Source organism: Pipistrellus hanaki (assembly GCF_964339955.1).
Source record: "Pipistrellus hanaki genome assembly, chromosome: 3".
Taxonomy (NCBI): domain Eukaryota; kingdom Metazoa; phylum Chordata; class Mammalia; order Chiroptera; family Vespertilionidae; genus Pipistrellus; species Pipistrellus hanaki.
This window is the reverse complement of record NC_140505.1, coordinates 160,378,779-160,386,168: the sequence shown is the minus strand read 5'-3', so window position 1 is coordinate 160,386,168 and position 7,390 is coordinate 160,378,779. Positions and strand designations below refer to the sequence as shown.

The window sequence follows — 7,390 nt, the reverse complement described above, 5'->3', positions numbered from 1 at the left end:
TTTTTCTTAAGATTTTTAAAATTGATATATACACACACATATGTATATTACACTGTAATATGCATAGAAAATGTATTCAAGGAAAAAATAACTTATTAACAAAGTTTACTTTTTTGCATATCCAACTTTTGCTTTATATTACTTTTCTATGTTTGAATGTTTTTCTTGAAGAACAAGTAAGAGCAAGTATTACTTCTGGAAAAAAAAAAAAAAGAGTTGGACTGATGAACAAAAATAGATCCAGAGACATAGAAGCATAGAACAAAACATCAAAAACCTCAGAGGGAAGTCTGAGGAGGATGGGAGGGGAGGGTAAGAGATCAGCCAAAGGACTTATATGCATGCATATGAGCATAACCAATGGACACAGACAGTAAAGGGGGGTGAGGGCAAATGCTGGGGAGTGAGAGTGGCCAGGGTAAGGTCAATGGGTGGAAAAGGAGACATATGTAATACTTTAAACAAGAAAAAAATTAAATCTAAAAAAAAGGTGAAGAAAATGGTGATCTCTCAGGTCAAGGAAGAGATTAAAGGGAGAACAGAGAACTGAATGAAAAAAGAAGTGCTGTGAATAAAGAAGAAGTAAACAAAGGCTCTGGCCTATAATAAAACCGGAAGTCAACATCTGGATGATGACGTAGGGGCCTAGGCTCCCCCGGTTGCTAACTGAAGCTTTAGTTTTAGTCCCACTCAAATTCTAGTTGCTGTCCTATGTTGTGGGACAATGAAGGAGGAAGAAGATAAATTCCAGGTGGCGAGGGCTTTTCGTGTATCTGCTTTCAGCTGGCAGAGGAAGCCTTTGTGTTCACAATCTTGGCTCATCTCATAGAATGCCCATCTGCATTTTCTACCAGGCGATGGATTTTTGTGCTACAAGAGGCAAGTATCACAAGTCATTAATTATACCAGATGGTGGTGGAAGACTTAATAGACAACATAAATCTGCTGGGGAAACAAACATCAACAAATCACTTCAGGAAATAGCATCCATCCATATATCATTCAGTCACTAGTTTTGCCACAGTGGATATCAGTTATTGAAGTTGGTACAATAGCCATAAATTAAGTAAGTCATCCAGAAATCTAGATAGGAAATTCCTATTTTTATAAAATGTAAGATCCCAGAATGATCAATTTTAGGGGGAAAAAATAAATAAAATGTTCCTCTATGTTTGAACAGAAATATAGCTCAGTGTGCAGCAGTCACAGTACAGGCTGGATGGAGCCCATGAAAACAGAACATTGATGAAGAACATACTTGTCACAATGGCAGGTACACGGAACCTGTGATACTTACCTTTCTGAGTAGAAAAAGATACTGCATTAAGTTACCAATAATGAGATCAAAAGTTATCAGTTGAATCTTTTGGTAGGCCAATTTTTGTTGTCTGTTTGTTTTCAGCCTATGTTGTAAATTTGCCCTCAAATACGACAATAAATCTATCTCTGTTGCTGGAAAGCTACTCAAATGGCTTATTCTGTAGATGGCAGGTCCTTAGAATCATTTTTGAAATGAAAGAGAGCCGATCATTATGAACACAGCAGATACCTGTAACCCCTATCGGTGGGGGGGAAATGTTAAATACAATATTATTTCAAGAATCTTACCTGTTGTTTTGCTTTTGATATGAGATAGAGATACCACGTAGGACCTAGTAATAGCTTACCTCCCACTATTTTCCATAGAATGCTGTCTTGGTCTACCCTCCTTTCATCATGTGACCACGAACTCCTCCACCACTACTCACCACCATTCTTGCATCCCTCCCTGCTCCCTGCTGATGCTCCTTTGCCCTCAATACCTCCTGCTGGAGCCTGTGGGCAGTGGCTCTCAGGAGGGACCCTCCAATTGTCCTAGGGGATCAAAAGTAGCTCTTAATCCACTATGTGTACATTGAAGCAAATTAAAGGACTTCATATGAAGCACAGAAGCAAATAGTGCCAAATAGCAAGTAGTAATGGTACACATTTCTGGAAAAGCAATTTCCGTGTTATTATGTACACCTCCCCAAAATTTCAGATCTGTAGGGGAATTATTGAATAAAGTAAAACTACAGGGTAGCAGTATTTTAATAGCTATTATAGACATGTATTTACTATATTTAAAAATGAGTAGCCCATGCCGAAACCGGTTTGGCTTAGTGGTAGAGCGTCGGTCTGTGGACTGAAAAGTCCTGGGTTCGATTCCGGTCAAGGGCATGTACATTGGTTTCGGGCACATCCCCAGTAGGGGGTGTGCAAGAGGCAACTGGTTGATGTTTCTCTCTCATCGACATTTCTAGCTCTCTATCTTTCTCCCTTCCTCTTTGTAAAAAATCAATAAAATATATTTATATTTTTTAAAATGAGTAGCCCTAGCAGGTTTGGCTCAGTGAATAAAGTGTTGGCCTGTGGAGGGAAGGGTCCCAAGTTCGATTTTGGTTAAGGGCACGTACCTCAGTTGGAGGCTCCTCATTGGCCCAGGCCCTGGTTGGGCAAGTGCAGGAGGCAACCCATCAATGGGTCTCTCTCACATCAATGTTTCTCTCTGTCTTTCCCTCTCTCTTCTACTCTCTGAAAATCAATAGGAAAATATTCTCAGGTGAGAATTTAAAAATAAGGGGGGGAAGGGGGGAATGAGTAAAAGAAAACCAAGTGACACACCAATAGGATGAGTGAATGGGGCAGCATTTCCTTCTCACACTGCTGCTGAGATGGTGGGAATTAGAGGAATTCAGTATAAAATGGAATACAACTGCTAGTAATGTATTTGTCGTCTAATGTGGATCCCTTAACATTAAAGGCGACACCACCAAATGCTGATCTGGAACAAGAATTCCAAGGAGGAGTTCCAAATACTATGGTGATTATGCAGGTTCCAGAGAGGGAATAATGAAGACATTCCATTTTCAAGACAAACAGGCTTGACCTCTGGCACCAAAACTCTTTAAACTTCTGGCACTAAAAACACCACCTCCTGTCCTAGACCTAAGTGGAAGACCACTAGATATTCTGGATTCAGGAAGACTTCCTTCAAACCCTCAAAATGAAGAAATCCATGCAGTTGGCAGGCTAAAAAGAGAGCGCTCGATGAGTGGAAATGCTGTGTCCCAAAACAGACAGCTGGCCAGAACTGACTCCATGTGTCACAGGTCAGATTTTGTCCCACGAAGTAAGATTTCAAGGTTCCAGGCACTGAATTCTGCACCAGGGTACACCGTAAGAAGACTGAGTGAACTACATTGTGAAAGCCCTATGTTGAACAATGGGTCTATGGCCATCATTTCCAGTCCTCACAATGAGTGTATCAGGTACGGCATCTCAAATACAGACACGATTGAAGGAACTTTAGAGGACTTGACGGTTGTACGCGCAGCTTCATTAAAACGACAGATAATCAAACTAAATCGACGCCTACAACTTATAGAAGAGGAGAACAAAGAACGTACTAAAAGAGAGACGGTCATGTGTTCAATTACTGTAGCATTCTGGCTGTTTAATGTCTGGCTCTGGTTTCGCCGCTAGAGATAACCTCAACTCCAACTGAGCCACCCCACCAAGGCTAACTTTAAAAAAAAAAAAAAAAAAAAAGGAAAAAAGGAAAAAAGGAAAAGGAAGGAAGGAAGGAAGGAAGGAAGGAAGGAAGGAAGGAAGGAAGGAAGGAAGGAAGGAGGAAAGAAAGAAAGAAAGAGAGAGAAAGAAAGAAAGAAAGAAAGAAAGAAAGAAAGAAAGAAAGAAAGAAAGGAAGGAAGAAAGAAAAAAAGAAAGAAAACTGTCTTCTTTTGAATTTGTCTAGTTCAGCATTAAACATTAAAAGAACTCACCATAGTAGCTCATGAAGAAGAAATATGTTCTAATATCTTGCTAGCTTGCCCTGGGGATTACAAAACATCATACTGTTAGTTCTTTTCCATACACTTGTTATTACAATATTTTTAGCACTTGACGTTTCCATTGTGAGTAAAAGGAACAACTTTTAAGGTAAATAATAGTAGTAATATGGTCATGTGCTGCACAATGTTGTTTCAGTCAACAAAGGACCACAGATACCACGGTGGCCCCGTAAGATTATCCTGGAGCGGAAAAATATCCTATCCCTTAGTGATGGCTACGTCCTAAAATCAAGGCATAAGGAATTACTATTTTGGGTGGGACTCAGCTTATGAGGAGGAATGCTATCAGCTAGAAATGCCTGGAGTCACTCACCTGGACTGGTTTAGTTTCCCACAGACTTCTTTCTAAACCAGTGCTACAACTGGACTGGCCTTATGTTTCTGATTAGCATAACTGATACCCTTCAGCTACAGTCATCAGGAAATGGATGGGGGAAAAAGAATTTATTAGTTGCAGGCCCCTAGTTGACAGGTGAGGGGAGGATGAACATGGACTGCACAGAAGTTTCTAGAGGCCAAGCCTGGGAGAGGTATCTATTCCTCCATCCACATTCGATTAACTAGAATACAGACATATTATCCCACCTAACTATTAGGGAGGCTGAAATTTAATTTAAATATAACTTACCTGTGTGGTCAGGAGAAAAAGAAAACAGGTCTTGGAGAAAACACAGTGATCGTTCATCATGCAGGTCTGATAAGTAAAATAAAAAAATCATTTTTAGAACTAGAATTGACTCAATGGGAGTTAGTGCCTGGACCAAATAAGATTGGCATATACTTCTAGAGTTTTGTGTGTTTTTGTGTGAAGGAAGCAGCATTTCCACAAGATTGTCAGACAAGGGAAATAATAAGAAAGAAGATGGAGCATTCTCTGTTTCTCTGGAAAATAAAGAAGGCCTTCTCCTGTAAAGTGAAGCAAAAAGTGAAAATTAAACTCGCCAATGAAAGGTAACTTAGACTCCATTTTCTTTTAAGTCTATTTAGGTTTAACTTTATTTCCCGTAATTGCTCAGTCATTCAGATGGTCTTCCCTGTCAGAAGGTGTCTGAGTGTGGAGTTGAAAAGGAACTTGGGGTTGGGGCTCTGGGCCTGGATCCTGCATTGTGTGCCTGGCCCTCCCTGACCTCTGTGAGGCTGTTACTGTTCTTTTCTTTCTTTTTTAAAATATGTTTTTATTGATTTCAGAGAGGAAGAGAGGAAGGAAGCAGCCGATCAATGATTCAGAGAGACTCATTGAGGTTTTTTTCTCTCTCTCTCTGAGTCATTGATCGGCTGCTACCTGCATGTTGGGGGTGGGACTGAGCCTTCAACGAAGGCATGTGACCTCCTGGTTCCTAGGTCAACATTCAACCACGGAACCATATTGGCTGAGCATGTGAGGCTGTTTCTCATCCTGTCTGGACATTGAGTATTTTTCTGGTATCTGCTGCTGAAACACACAGGAAGGGGAAACTAATAATAACAAACAAACAAACACCATGGTATTCATGAGAAATACTTAATACCTTTAGTCATAAACAAGCTCTTAGAAACCACTAACAGAGACACTATAATTCAAGGGGACTGGAAAAAAAGAAAATGTAATAACACAAATGACATTAAGGATTAAGAATATATGATGATTGAGCTGAACAGTGACAGAAGAATTTCTCTGTAATATCACACTGTCACAGGATAAAAACACTGATAGCTAATGTGTTCAGTGTTGAACTGAAGTTGGTGTTGGTTGGATAGAGGAAGAACTGACTCTCTTTCCTGCTAGGAGCCTCCCTTACCCGTTGCAGCCTGCCACCTGGGATGCTCCCTGTTGGTTGTCCCTCTGAGAGGACTTAAAATCCCAGCCTGTGCCCAAGGAAATGAGGAGAAAGCCCCTGTTCTCTTCTGACCCTGAACCTTTTCTTGTTTTTCATGCCTCTCACCCCAGGACTTGCCCTGAAGCAGGAAGAAGAAGTCATAGATCCAATCACATTCTCTTTCTTTCCTCTTCAACACTTAACCCTGGAGATCTCTCATTCTTTCCTACACAAACAGCAGCCTTCCGACCTCACAGCCTATATCCTCCCTCTTCCTGAGATCTTAGTATGATATAAATGTCAGAGCTTCAATCTTAAGGAGTTTGAGCATGTAGAAATCCTTTTGTCTCTCAACAAACCTTGCCTCTCAGGAGCCCGCTTTTACAAGAGCCCTAAAGGTGTTCGTGCAATGAATAGCCTGTTCTGTCCTTCCTCTGAAGCATTGAAGCCCTGGTTCTTAAGGTGAAAAGCACCAGGACATTGTGATCTAAAGGGAAGGAAAATTCATCATTTCACTGTGTCAAATGCGTATTTATTTCACTCTTAAGGAAAACTGCTAAAAATATTGATGATGTTTCATTCCCACACATATTCTCCCAGTACCACTTGTAACAAATGTTGTTGGTGGTATTTGGGGATATCCTAACTTTCCTCTCCAGGACAAGGCTAGCATCATGGATGGCTTTCAAATCCAAAATATAACACAATCAATGTCCAGTAATTACTTCTCTGGCCCTTTTCCCAGAAAAGTGTTGAGTAGTGTCCATTGTCTTGGAGCCACACTGAGAGCATGAGTTTGGTTCTTTCCTAGATGTACAGAAAAAGAGAGCCCTTGTCTCACTAAAATGTTAACTTGTTTATGTCAGTATTACAATTAACAGGTCACATTTTCTTATTTACCAGTATGATTTCTTTTTTTTTTAATTTTAACATATTTTTATTGATTTCAGAGAGGAAGGGAAAGGGAGAGAGATAGGCACATCAATGATGAGAGAGAATCATTGATCGGCTGTCTCCTGCACATCCCACACTGGAGATTGAGCCCGCAACCTGGGCATGTGTCCTTGACCGGAATCGAACCTGGGACCCTTCAGTCTGAAGGCTGATGCTCTATCCATTGAGCCAAACCAGCCAGGCCTACCAGTATGATTTCTTACTGGGATTTCTAAATTGAGCCTGCTCTTTTGCTAGAAGGCTGGCTCTTAGGGTCAGAAAAACTAAAAACTACCTCCATGTATTTGACTCCTCTTACCATTTTGCCCTCTTTTCACCCCACTTCCCCTCGGATAACCACCAATCTGTTGTCTGAATTTATGAGTTTGTTTTTGTATACCTGAAACTTACATAATGTTATTAACCAATGTTACTACAATTTGAAAAGAAAAAAGCAATCTCAATTAGGAAATTAGGAAATATAATTGTAGCAGTTTGCTATTCTAAATTCTACTGTGAAGAATTGCTCAATGCTGGAACTCAGCAGGGCGGTGCCGCTGGTTGCACTGAAGTGCCCAGTTCCAGGTCCCAGTCTCCAGTGAGCAGAAGTGTTTGGGCAACCATGGGATCAAACAGTGGGTGTGAGGAGAGAGGGAAGAAATGAGAAGTCCTCTAAACTGGTAGTTAAAGATCTGAAACAATATCCTCACTACACCTTTGTCAGATAGATATTTGCTTAGCCATGAACCATGAGGAATATTTTGTACTTACATATCATGAAAACTTTTT

General features: G+C 40.5%; 1 pseudogene across 1 annotated transcript; it reads left to right on the top strand.

Annotated features, from left to right (window-relative positions):
* The first annotated feature begins 2,615 nt into the window (after nucleotides 1–2,615).
* On the top strand, nucleotides 2,616–3,504 carry LOC311620673 (mitochondrial fission factor-like; annotated as a pseudogene). The gene has a single exon. The product of its transcript is annotated as a mitochondrial fission factor-like (transcript).
* The last annotated feature ends 3,886 nt before the right edge of the window (nucleotides 3,505–7,390 follow it).